This window comes from Plecotus auritus (assembly GCF_963455305.1).
Source record: "Plecotus auritus genome assembly, chromosome: 8".
Classification (NCBI taxonomy): Eukaryota; Metazoa; Chordata; class Mammalia; order Chiroptera; family Vespertilionidae; genus Plecotus; species Plecotus auritus.
In genome coordinates this window covers 164,420,541-164,434,184 of record NC_137782.1, presented here as the reverse complement: position 1 = coordinate 164,434,184, position 13,644 = coordinate 164,420,541, and the positions used below count along the sequence as shown (strand labels likewise).

The window sequence follows — 13,644 nt, the reverse complement described above, 5'->3', positions numbered from 1 at the left end:
TCAGGACATACACTAGGATTCCAGGGAAAGGAAAAAATACAGGTCCCCAGATTGTGGAGCTGGATCAGAACTTAATTCATAGTTAAACAGGGTCTGGAGCCTTGTTAGTCCCATCTAGGAAGCAGTGTGTTCCGGAGCTAGACTAAGTCCGCAGGCCGACGGTGAGTAACTCCCATGGTAAAAACTGAAGGAAAGAGACAGGCTCTGGAAAGGTCTCCAGGATGTCTCTATACCGCACCTAAGTGTCAAAGCCCCTTCATTTCCCTGGAATCTTTTTGTTAATGTCTTAACCCTTCCAGCTCTCAGTTACTTCAAAGCATCCAGGTATCAAAACTTCTTGTGCAAGGTCACGGTGTCCCTGCAAAACCCCTGCCAGGTTTCCTCTGGACGCCCTAATGTGACGAAGACATCAGAGATGACTGTGACTGTCTTTACTAAGTACTAGTACTGAGCGGCAACTAGTCAAACGTCCCTGAAGGAGAACCTCCTTGCTTATTTCAGGAAAATTCTCCACTGCCCTTACTCTAATACATCTTCTTTTCTCTTCTCATTCAGATTTAAAAAAAAAAAAAAAAAAAAGTAAATGTTTTTAAGACCATGGAGATTTTCCATTTACAAATCTGAAAAACTTTCTAGGTTCCAATAAAAAAATACATATTGCGCCAAAACCGGTTTGGCTCAGTGGATAGAGCGTCAGCCTGCGGACTGAAAGGTCCCAGGTTCGATTCCGGTCAAGGGCATGTAACTTGGTTGCGGGCACATCCCCAGTAGGAGGTGTGCAGGAGGCAGCTGATCGATGTTTCTCTCTCATCGATGTTTCTGACTATCTATCCCTCTTCCTTCCTCTCTGTAAAAAATCAATAAAATATATTTTTTAAAAAAAATACATATTGCACTCCACGAATACACAGACCTCTGAATAGCAAAAAGAACCTCTTAGGGCTGAAGTAATAATTAAATAAATTATGTAAAGCTTTTAGCACAAAGCCTGGCACAAAATAAGAGCCTAATTAAAAAAAAAAAAAAGGCCCATGAAATGTGTTCCAACCTAAATCAAATTATTTGTATTTCTTTTTCACCACAAAAGCAATGTGTAGTCTTCACATCTAAATCCTGAATATTAACAACAATTTCTTTTCTGAGTTCTCCTAACTTTAATTTGAGTAAACACACTGGTAGTAATGATTAGGAGCTACAGAAACCACAAGCAAAGCAAGAGAGAATCTGAATGTGAGGGCGTAGAAATAACCTCACCCAGACCCCACATTTTGCACATCCAAATAAAAATCTTGGCCCAGCATATAACGGAACTTCACAATAAAGAAATGACTATAGAAACCCAGGACCGCTAGCTCCTTGTCCATTATAACCACTTTCTATATGCAAACACCAGGATCATTTTTCTGTGTTCGTGATCTGTAGGGAAATTTTATAAACAATAAATTAAAACCACAAATGTATCAAAAGATCATATTTGTTAATGTTTTAAAAGACAAGCCACAAACTGGAAGAAGATATCTGAAACCATCTAAGCGAAACATTAGAATCCAAACTGTAGCAAAGCCAGGCCAGCATGGCTCAGTGGCTGAGTGCCGACCTATGAACCAGGAGGTCAGCGTTCCATCCAGGTCAGGGCACATACCGGGTTGCGGACAATCCCCAGTGCGTGGCTTTCAGGAGGCAGCCAATCGATGATTCTCTCTCATCATTGATGTTTCTATCTCTCTCTCCCTCTCCCTTCCTCTCTGAAATGTGTATGTATATATATATATATATATATATATATATATATACACACACACACACACACACACACACACACATATATATATATATGCATATTTTATTTTTTTAAATGTAGTAAAAATTATAAACCAGCTGGTGTGGCTCAGTTAGTTATCATCCCATGCACCAAAAGATTGCTGGTTCGAATCCCATACAACGTATGTTTTGCTGGGTTATCAGTAACTCAGAAAGGTCTCTCCTACCACTAACATATTAAAGAGAAAGTAATAATTTCAACAAATGCCCCCAAAAGCCCTTGATAAAATTCAACACCCAATAAAAATACAAATCAAGAACAGAAGAGAACTTCCTCCAGTTGACTGACAACGACATCTACCAGAAACCCTCAGTGAGTGTGCTATCTAACAGTGAAACCCTGGAAGCACTCCCATTCGGGGAAAAGATAAACGTGCCCATTATCATCACTGCTAATCAACTCCTGTGCTGAAGGGTCTAAGTGTTGCAGTAACACAGAAACGAAAACAGTGGTGTCCGGTGTAGAAAGAAGGCTGGCCAGTTAAGTCTTCTAGTCAAAGCAGTTTAGTAAGTAGACACTTGGGTGCATCCCTTCTCCTTCAAACACACAGTAATAGATAAAATATGTGTAAATGACTTAGGAAGGTTCAACAAGAAAAACCTTCATTCGGATCAGAAACAGAACAGACACAAAACTGGGAGCAAAGCGGAAGCTACAGGCCTGCTGGCCGCCGAGTCCAGAGCAGGTGTCTGCTTCCTGCAGGGCCACGGTGACCCACGGAGCAGACCTGCAGACACCGGAGACATCTGCGCCAGACGCACGGTTTGAAGCCCAGGACGAGGCTGGAGCTGAAAGGAAGCTGAAAAGCGCGCTGCCAGTCTCTGCCTAGAACTACAGTCTATGCGATGCTCTGGGCTTAAAAATGTGGGGAGATAAAAACAGACTCGTGACCAGGAACTGAACCAGAACATTCACGTACTCTGTGAGTGGATCTAAAAGAGCCCCAATTACCTCAAAGAGCAGGACCCCTGACCCATCACTATCGTATCTAATTTTTTATTAGGTTCCCGCAGATCAAGAAAGCACCTAAAATATCACCACACAGAGAAGGGTGAGCACAGAAATAAGAACAAAATGAAAAGCACTAACACTCAGTGAATTTGTAAATCAACCCTTCAAAATACACCAAGAAATAGAATGCAAAGAAAGATAGCCAACAAAAGCAACAACTGGAATATGAATTCATTCCAGATGAAGTTAATATTACAGGACAGTTTGACAAATACTTATTTTTAAGTACATTTAAGGTGCTACAATATACATTTTTTAAATTATTGAAAATGCAAACCTGTACAGCCACCTTCGAAGACAAGCAGTTTCTTACAAAGCTAAACATTCTCTAACAATATGATCCAGCAATCATGCTCCTAGGTACTTATTCAAAAAAGCTGAAAACTTATGTCCACACAAAAACCTGCACATAAATATTAACAGAACCTTTATTCATAATTATCAAAAACTGGAAGTAACCAAAATGTCCTTCAAAAGAGGATAGACAAACCGTGGTACTTTCATACAATGGAGTATTATTCAGCAATAAAAAGAAATGAGCTGTCAAGCCAGCAAAAGACATTGAGGAACCGTAAATGCTAACTGGTGAAGGAGGCCAGTCTGAAAGGCTACAAGCGGTATGATCCCAAACACAGACATTCTGGAAAAGGCAAAGCTGGAGACACAGGAAAATGATCAGTGGTTACCCGGATCGTTTCAGGAGCGGGGAGGGAAGAATGGAATAGGTGGAACACAGAGGATTTGTAGGACAAGGAAATTATTCTGTATGACATACATGAAATGTCATGTAATGATATTAATGATGCCTGACATACAGTTGTGAAAACCTAAAGAACTGCTAGTATGTGACACACAGAGTGAAGCCTAATATAAACTATGAGCTAAAGTTAATAATAATAACAATAACAATCAATATCGATTCATCAGTTGTAGCAAACGTACCACACTAAAGCAAGATGTTAATAACAGGGGAAACTACGCATGGGGAAGAGGGGACGCGTAAGAACTCTTTGTACCATCCAGCCAATTAGGTCACATTCGGTTATGTACTAGTATGTAATTTTTTAAATTGGCATGGACAGTTTCACTTCTGGATACATACACAAAGTAACTGAAAGGGACTTGGACATGTATCTACACACCCATTTTCACAACCGCACGATTCACAACAGCCAGAAGCTGGGAACAACCACACTGTCCTGCTGGGTGAATGAATAAACAAATGTGACATGTACACACAACGAAATAGTATGCAGCTTAAAAAAGGAAGAAAACTTGCCCTGACCAGTTTGGCTCAGTGGATAGAGCGTCGGCCTGCAGACTCAAGGGTCCCAGGTTCGATTCCGGTCAAGGGCATGTACCTTGGTTGCGGGCACATCCCCAGTGGGGAGTGTGCAGGAGGCAGCTGATCAATGTTTCTCTCTCATCGATGTTTCTAACTCTCTATCCCTCTCCCTTCCTCTCTGTAAAAAATCAATAAAAATATTAAAAAAAAATAAAAAATAAAAAAGGAAGAAAACCTGACAAACGCAACTCTGAAGATGCCACGCTAAGTTAAATAAGCCAAACGCAAAAAGACGAAGATAGGATGATTCCACTTGTATGAGGTCCCAGAGTGGCCAATTCATAGACAGAAAGTACAATGGTGGCCGCTGGGGCTGAAGGGAGGAGAGAACTGGGAGTTAGTGTTTAATGGGTGGAGTTTCATGTCGGAAAATATGAAAAAACTTAATGCCACAGAACTGTACACTTAAAAATGGGTATAATGGTAAATTTTGTTACGTATATTTTGCCACAATAAAAAATTATGAGGAAAAGTGCTGAAAAACTGGTTATCACAATTGAAAAATAAATTATATCTCTTATTATACCATCTACAAATTTCACACTAAAAGCAAAACTTTTTTTTTTTAATCCTCACCCGAGGATATGGTTTTTCAAATCCATTTTAGAGAGAGAGGAAGGGAGAGTGGAAGAGGGAGAGAAACACGGGGTTGTATGCCTCCCACATGCGCTCTGAACAGGGACCAAACCCGAAGCGCAGGGAAGTGCCTGGTCAGGGACTCGAACTGGCAACCTTTCGGTGTATGGGATGAGGTCCCAACCAACTAGCTAGGCAAAACTCACTTTTTTAGTTTTAGAAGGACATACAGAAATATATAATTCAGACCCTGGGGTAGAGAAAATTTACTTAACAAGATTGCACACACACAAATTTAATTTAAGGGAATTTCTTTCTTAAGTGTAACACAAAAATTTAAAACGTGTATACAATTAAAGACACTGTGCACAGAGGGAACAGGCAAGCCCCAGACTGGCAGGATGCGTTCACAACACATATACCCACAAAAGAAATTCGTATCCAAAGTAACCTAACTGTCCCTTGCGAGTGAAGGAACATAAACGGTCAGTTCAGTCTACCACTGAACACACTTCGGCAGTTAAACATGAATGAACCAGATCCACAAGTAGCAACATGGTTAAATCTCCGCCAATTAGAATTTTAAATGTGCACCCGCTTGACCCAGCAAGTCTCCTTTTCATTCAGTGCAGCAATGTCTGAAAGTACAGGACAACACACACTTCGTAAGGGAGTGCACAGTGGTCAAGAAGGACCAGGTAAATCCCTATGTTTCAACACGGAAAGATCTCTGATCTTCTGTTCGAAAACAGGCCGCAGAACAGTGTACAGTGTCATGTCACGAATGTGGGGAGTTTGGGGAAAGCCTGCTTTTATCTGCATTACCTATACAGAGATGAAAACGCATAGAGAAAGGTCAGGAAGGGTCCCCACAAACTGATGACAGCTTTGGTGGAGAAGGGAGTGGGCCAAGGAGGCTTTTATTCTGTCTGAACGGCAAACCTGGGCCGTATATATCCTGCACAAGCAGACACCACAGCCCTGAAGCCTGTGTAACGAGAAATCAATTAAACAGGGGGGTGGGGTGAGCCCCAGCCAGGTGGCTCAGTCGGCGGGAACATTGTCTCCTGTACCAAAAGGTTTCTGTTTTGATTCCTGGTCAGGGCACGTACCTGGGTTTTGGGTTCCATCCCTGATAGGAGCTCGTGCAGTAGTAGGCAACCAACTCTCTCACATTGGTGTCTGTCTGTCTGTCTGTCTGTCTCTCTCTTTCTCTCTCTCTCCTCCTACCTCTCTTATCTAAAATCAATGAGCATGTCTTCTGGAGGGAGATAAGTTTCTCTATCCTGACTGGGATAGTGGTTGGACAAAGTATGCACATTTTTAAAACTCACCCACTCCACACAGGTATCTATGCATTTTATTATATGTAAACTCCACATCAATGAAGTGGATGTTAAAATAAACATAAATTAAATACATAAATAAAATACAATGATCACTGGGAGAACCTAGAACAAAACACCCAACCTTACAGGCCCCAAAACAAGAACTGGTAGATGCCTGCTGGATGCACGCTGAAGTACACAGCAGTAACACCAAAGAGAAATTCATTCTTCAAGGTTGACCACACAATGCCAAATGTGGATTAATAGGACCCTTATTTTTTTATAGGAGGAAACAGAGGCCCTGAGAGATTTCTAGAAAGGGTCTAAAATAAAGGGTAACTTGCCATTCTACTGGTTAGCAATCTAATTTTCTAAATAGAAATTTGTCTCACACTCCGGGGACCCTTAAGAACCTTGTCAGTTCTGCTTTGGCTATATAACCCCCTTCAAAGGTGACTCCACTTACGTATGATAAAAATCCTCATAGAACTCATGAAAGGTCAAGTTTTGATTTGGCAGACAAAGTAACCGAACAGGCACTGCAACCCAGGGAACTGAAACAGCAGACTGGAGCGGGAGATTCTAGAAACCTAAGCAAGGCAGCGAACAGGCAGAATTCCAGCCCATGCAGGGGCTTACTACAGACCTGCAGTCCACGAACCAGGACAAAAAGTAAAAAAACAAAAAGTGTCCTCTAGACAAAAGTACTCTTCCTCAAGCGGCAGAAAAGAGGCGATTTGAAGCAATGGCCCAAGGAGTAAGTTCTAACAGCGAACCTGCAATAAAGACGAGAAAGTGGCAGCATGGCCAACAAAAGGCAACTCCATCGCCTCAGCCACTGTTTTAAACGCTCAGACCTATGAACCTCGGTTACCTTACATGGCAAAAAAAAAAAGAAAAAAGGGGGGAGGGGGTTTTAGGAACAAGGAAGTCCATCAGCCATCCCTACCAGCAGAGTGATTGCTACTGCTCTGTGTAATATACAGCAAAACCATGCTGGGTTCATTCATTCACGCAATAAACATTTCTTGCAGGATTGCTGTTCTCCTCTGTCACTGAGAAGTCAGCTAACAGTGATCATGGAGCTTAATAACAGTTGGGAAGGAAGGAAACTTCTTTTCTTTCCAGTTTTTTATTTTTCTCTCCCTTTAAATGTTACAAGAGCCTTCAAAACTCTCCTAAGTTGCTCCCACGAGTTTCCTTCATCCTCCTGCTTTATCCCCAAACCAAGCCATGAATGGCTCCGATTTCCCAGTCTTGGGAGGAGTGGGGGTGGACAAGAGACCTAAGGTGAATAAGGTGTGAGACAAAATTCAATGATGCTTTGCTTTTATGTTCATAGCTTCACAAACAAATTGTTAGCTCCTAAACAGTAAATGATGGTTGTGTTTGACACTATTTTGCGGCCCCAGTGCTGACCACGGTTCCCTACCCAGGGAGGCTAGCCAATCAATAAACGTCTGCTAAGAGTGCTGGAGGTCTTCCTAACCCCGAGGCCTGGCACGGGAACTGGACAGCAAGCATTGGTCAGCTGCATCCTCTCTCCTCCGGCACACTTTCCTTCCACGGGTGACAAGGTGCACAGGTTCACTGTTAGGTGCCTCGGGAAATAGTGCTTTGGGGCGATGTGAAATGAATTCCATTCCCTCTGCCAGGGCCTGTCTGCCTCACCTGCCCTCTGCCAGGACCTGCCTCCTATGCCCCCTTCAGCACATAACGCACAGCCCGCTCCCAGGGAATTGGGCTCCAGCAGCATCAGCCCGGCGCCCGCACCCGGCTCCGCACCGACGGCCACGGCGCGCTCGGAACTCGGGAGACCCCCCTCCCTGGCCCGGGGTTCAGAGCCCGGCGGCGCCGGCCGGGGCTGCACTCCATCCCCTCCGCGCGCCCCTCCAGGGCCGTGAGCGCGGAGCCGTCTCCACTCGCAGCGCGCGGTGCTGCGGCCCCGGCTCCCCGCGCGCCTCTCGGCCGCTCCCGGCCCTGCACCCCCGCGGGCTCCCGAGGTCGGGGCGCTACGCGGGCTCCTCCCGTTCCTCGCGGGCGCGAGGCTCCAGCACCGCGCACCTCTCCCGCAGCCGCTGCCGCCGCGGACGCCCACCTTACTCACTTCCCGGCTGGCGCAGCGGGAGTCCAGACGGTCTCCGCGGCCGCAGCCTCCCCCGCCAACCTCCGGCCCGGCGTCCGCGGCTCAGGCGGCAGCGGCGCCCGCTCAGGCCCTGGAGCCGCCCCCGCGTCGAGCGTTCTCAACTCCCGGCTCGCGCCGCTTCCCCGCCCGGCACGCGCAGCGAGCCCGCCCCCGGTGCGAGGGCGCGAGGGCGCGAGGGCTCAGGGCTGGAGGCGGGCACGCGCCGCCGCGAGCGCGCGACGGGGGCGTGGCTTCCGCCCGGGGAGGGGCGGGCAAGCGGCAAGGCCCCGCCCCCTGCGGCCCGGCGGGCCCGCCCCCCAGCTCGCCCCCGCGTTCCCTGCCAGCTGGTGAAACTTGGCCCCCGCGGTCGACTCCCGAACCCTGATCGAGGCCGCTGAGGTGCGTTTCAACTCCGCACGTATTTGCCAGGCCAGCTGGATGCTCCGCCCGACGTGACTCCGAGGTAAAGAATGCGAAGAACCACCCATGAATCATTCATCCGCGCCTCGAGCACCGTATCCTCCCCTGAATTATTTTGCCAGATTAATTAAACTCTGCAAGCGTTTACTGAGCACTGACTGGGTACCCGGTGCTGCGTGGGTCCACCTTCACGGTCACGGTCCCTGGCCTCGAGGAGCGCATAAGTTAGTGGAAGAGCAGCCGTGTAAACAACCCCGGCTGCTGACCCGTGCAAAGCCAAGTGGAGGGCAGCGGAGGAAGAGATGGCTTCCGGCTTGGACCGTGGGGACAGGTTCCTGGAAGAGGTGGCATTTGTGTTCAGCCTTGACGGAAGAAAAGGAAAGAAGCTTAGGAGAAAAGGTCGAGGGCATCAAAGCCTAGGAAAACAGCTTGGGCAAAGGTCTACCATCTCAGCATCAACCTTTTCTTGTAATAGTACCTACTTTTGATAGAATCCTTTCCAAACCATGTGAAACATAGGAGATTATCCCAAATTAGGAACAGCTAAGCTTTTTTAATGACTCAAAGAAGCTTTTTTTCTCAACGTTATTTAAGGCTGAAAAAAGCAGGGTCCTTCCAGGGCTGTTGTATGTGAAGTATGTTACATCCCTAAGCGAAGAGACCCCAAGTCATTGTTCTTTGATCTGGTTTTTCACTGCTTTTTGGCACCTTATGATAAGGCAGATCATGCCACCTCCTGCTGCCTGCCTGCCTTTAGAACATCCTCTTCCTGCTCCTCTCATCTTCCTATTTTAAAACTCCTACGGTGAAGGAAATGCCGGCAACCAACTGTAAGCGAGAGTAAACATCCCTCCGAAACAGGTGTCACCTTTCACACAGGAACTGCGCCACCATGTTGCATGCCTGGAAGGCTTTTTCACTTGTATGCAGGGCCTTGGCTGTGTTCTGAATATGTTAAGATACTCAGAACACAGGTAAGAGACGTCTTGTGTATTCATTTACCACCTTTGAGCACCAGTTGGAGGAGGCATTGAAAGGGTCCTTGGGAGACAAGATGTGTATTTGATGTAAAATAAATATGTAAATATTACTTTAAATATGTAAATGTTTGCCCTGTTGATTGAACCCAAAGTAATGTCAATATGTGGGCCAGACTGTTATGCACCATTCTGGGAACTGACTACTTTATGTAGATTCACATTAGCATCTCCCCAGCTTTGTTCTGCATTTCATCGCCTCTCACTCAGAAAACTTACTTCAATCATATTTCAATCATTCTCCCCTCCCCCCTCTTTTCCAAAATCATCAACTCCTCTTACCTACTTGTCCTATTCCTTCACCATCTATTCATGTTCAGGCTTTTCCTGTCCTAAAGAAAAAGGAAGAAACCCCTCTGTCACTCCAGATTGTGCTGTAAATTCTTTTACAAACACCTTAAAATACGTTTATCTCTGCCAACTCAGCTGCTCCTCACTCCTCACCTCACGGCTCTGTAGCTTCTGTCCCCACCACGTCACTGCACTTCTCTCAGTCATGAATGTCTGTTTAATCCTAAATGCCACCAGCCATTTCTGAGTCCTCCTTTTCCGGGAGTTCTCCGTAGTATGTGACAATACAGAGCATCCCACTCTTTTTTGAACACCCTTTGCCTTCACAACATGACTCCTCTGCTAACCCCTCTGACCAGTCCTGTCTCCAGGATTCCGGAAGCCATGTGGAACAGAAAACCACCCAGCCAAACCCCACCCAAATCCCTGACCCCAAAGATTGTGAAATTATAACTAAAATGGTTCTTAGTTTAAGTCATTGCTGTTTAGGATAGGTAGTTTGTTACGGAGTCTGTTAACCAAAATATTTGGCATCAGACTTCTCAAGAGCAAACCAAGGCAGTAATGATGCGGCATTTTCTGAAGACTCAAGGAAAGAAGATGCAAGGTAAGGATTTCATACCCATCCATCATGCTGCTTTTCAAACATCATAGGCTATAGAAAAAAGCTTTTTAAAACGCAAAGAACTATGCACGTAAGCCCATCCTAAGTACTATAGCAGGGGTCAGCAAATTTTTTCTAAAGCACCAAGATAGTAAATATTTTGCTTTGCAGGCCTAACTATTCAACTCTGTCATTGTAGCACAAAAGCAGCCATCGATAAAATGCCAATAAGTGGGTGTGGCTATGTCTCAAATAAACTGAACTTACCAAAATAGGCAGTAGACTAGATTTGGCCTATGAATTGCCGTTTGCCACTTCTCTGCTAGAGGAAATTATTTCTCTCAACAAAGCACAAAGTCGATGTGATTTACGAAACATATACCATGACCAAGTGGGGTTTATGTACTTGTTTGCTAGAACTACCATAACAAAGTACCACAGACCGGCCTAAAGAGCAGAAATTTATTTCCTCACAGAATTGGAGGCTAGAAGTACAAGATCAAACTGTTGATGGTGTTGGCTTATTCTGGGGCCTCTCTCTGCGGCTCATAAATGACCTTCTCCCTGTGTCTTCACGTGGTCTTCCTTTGTGCTGTGAGCATCTATGTGCTAATCCCCTCTTCTTATAAAGACACCAATTACATTGGAGCAGGGCCCACCCTAATGGCCTCCTTTTAATTTAATTATGTCTTTAAAGACCCTATCTTCAAATACAGTCACATTCTGCAATACTGGTTAGGACTTCAACTATTTAAATGTAAAAGCTATAACAATAAAACTCGTAGGGGAAAAAATACATGTAAATCTTCATTGCCTTGGGTTTGGCAAAGCCTTCTTAGATAAAACATCACAAGCACAAATGACAGAAGAAAAAGTAGACAAATTGTGCTTTATCAAAATGTAAAACTTTCGGGCATCAAAGGACACCATTTAAAAAGTGCAAAGGCAGCCTACAGAATGAGAGTAAATACTTTCAAATAATACATGTGACAAGAAACTTATATCCAGAATATATAAACAACAGTATAATTATAAAACAAATACCCCAATTGAAAATGGGGAAATGATTTGAGCAGACATTTCTTCAAAGGAGATATATAGATGGCCAATAAGCACATGTAAAGATGCTCACATGATTAGCTATTAGTAGAATGTAAATCAAAAACACAATGACATACCACTCCAACCCCACTAGGATGGCTATCATGAAAACCACAGACAATGTGTTGGTGAGAATGTGGAGAAATTAGAATATTGATACATTGCTGGTAGAAATGTAAAATGGCGCAGCTGCTTCAGAAAACAGCTGCAGTTCCTCAAAATGTTAAACATGAAGTTCTCATATGACCCAGTAATTCTATTTCGAGATGTATACCCAAGAGACTTGAAAATATAAGCCCACACGAAAACCTATGCACAAATGTTCATAGTGTCTGCTTCATAATAGCCAAAAAATGAAAATAATCCAAAACGCCATCAACTGATGAATGGATAAACAAGATGTGATTAATCCATTCATACAATAGAATATTATTCAGCAATAAAAAGTAATGGAGCACATGCTATAACATGGATAAAACTTGAAAACATTATGCCAAGTGAAAGAATCCAATCACAGAAAACCACATATTGTACTGTTCAATATAGTACATGAAATGTCCAGAATAGGCAAATATTTATAGAGACAGAATGTAGACTTGTGGTTGCAGGGGCTGGAGGGGTTAGAGGGATTGAAAAAGGACTACTAATAGGTATGAGGTTACTTTTTGAGTTGATGAAATTGTTCTAACGTTGATTGTGGTGATGGTTATACAGCTCTGTGATAGACTAAAAACCACCAAATTGTACACTTTAAATAAATGAAGTAAGAATGTGAATTGTGTCTCAATCAATGTGGTTCTTTGAAAGAGGAAAACTATAAGGCAATCCTGAAAGACACAAAAGCATACTTGAACAAGACATTCCTTGGTTTTGGTTAAAATACCTTACCATTAGCCCTAGCCGGTTTGGCTCAATGGATAGAGCGTCAGCCTGCGGACTCAAGGGTCCCAGGTTCGATTCCGGTCAAGGGCATGTACCTTGGTTGCGGGCACATCCCCAGCAGGGGGTGTGCAGGAGGCAGCTGATTGATGTTTCTCTCTCATCGATGTTTCTAACTCTCTCTCCCTCTCCCTTCCTCTCTGTAAAAAATCAATAAAATATTTAAAAAAAAAATACCTTACCATTGTTAACATGACAGTTCTCCTTATGGTCATTTATAAAGTTAATGATTCCCCCCAAAAAACATAAACAAAATTTTCTTCTGTAGCTAGATAAATTGTACCAAAGTTCATATGGAAAAAAATGAACACTCAAAAATAGCTAGTAAAACACTAAAAAGGAAGAAGTATTAGCCCTAGCAAATATTAAAACATACCACAGAGCCGCTTGAATGAAACACTGTGGTTCCGGCACAGGAACAGGCAGACCAATGGAAGGTGCAGATAGCAATCCAACTACATGTGCAAATCCACTATCTGCTAAGCAGTCAAATGGCTGAGGCAAAGAAGGACTTTTTAATAAATGGTGTTGAGGCGCCCTGGACAGCCACACACAGCCTCTGTGGTTGGTGAGGTTATGGGGGAACAAATATTACTAAATGGAATGAAAAATACGCAACCCCTGTGGAGGAGTGCTTGGCAATATCAAATGAAATGATTTGTACATTTAACCTCTCAACCTAGCACTCCAACGTCTAGGAACTTACCCAAAAGGTACCTCCAAAAATAATCTGTACTCTTATATATGAAACCTCCTGCATTGTACCATGATTTGTATTTGCAGAATATTGGAAACTACTGAAATGCCCGAACATAGAAGACTAGTTGAATAAACTCTGATCCTTACACATATTTGACTACTAGAGAGCAATAAAACGGAGTAAAGATGATCTTTATGGAGTGAGAGATACATACTGGTAATAGCAAAATAGTCACAGCGGTGTAAAGCACTGCATAGGAAATAGAGTCAATCCTATTGTAATAGCCATGTATGGTGCCAGGTGGGTCCTGAAAATATCGGAGGGAACACTTGTAAAGTCTATGAA

At 43.9% G+C, this 13,644-nt stretch overlaps 1 protein-coding gene across 32 annotated transcripts in view; it reads right to left on the bottom strand.

The window, feature by feature from the left end:
* DTNB (dystrobrevin beta) overlaps positions 1-8,446 on the bottom strand; it is a 164,875-nt gene extending 156,429 nt beyond the window's left edge. For 8 of the 32 annotated variants that reach the window (XM_080686133.1, XM_080686138.1, XM_080686153.1 and 5 more), the window contains exon 1: positions 8,190-8,350. The gene's annotated coding sequence lies outside the window, so the exon portion shown is untranslated. Of the gene's footprint in view, positions 1-8,180 lie in introns of all 32 variants that reach the window. The other 24 variants (XM_080686145.1, XM_080686149.1, XM_080686142.1 and 21 more) reach the window with 15 other exon arrangements.
* Between the last annotated feature and the right edge of the window lie 5,198 nt (positions 8,447-13,644).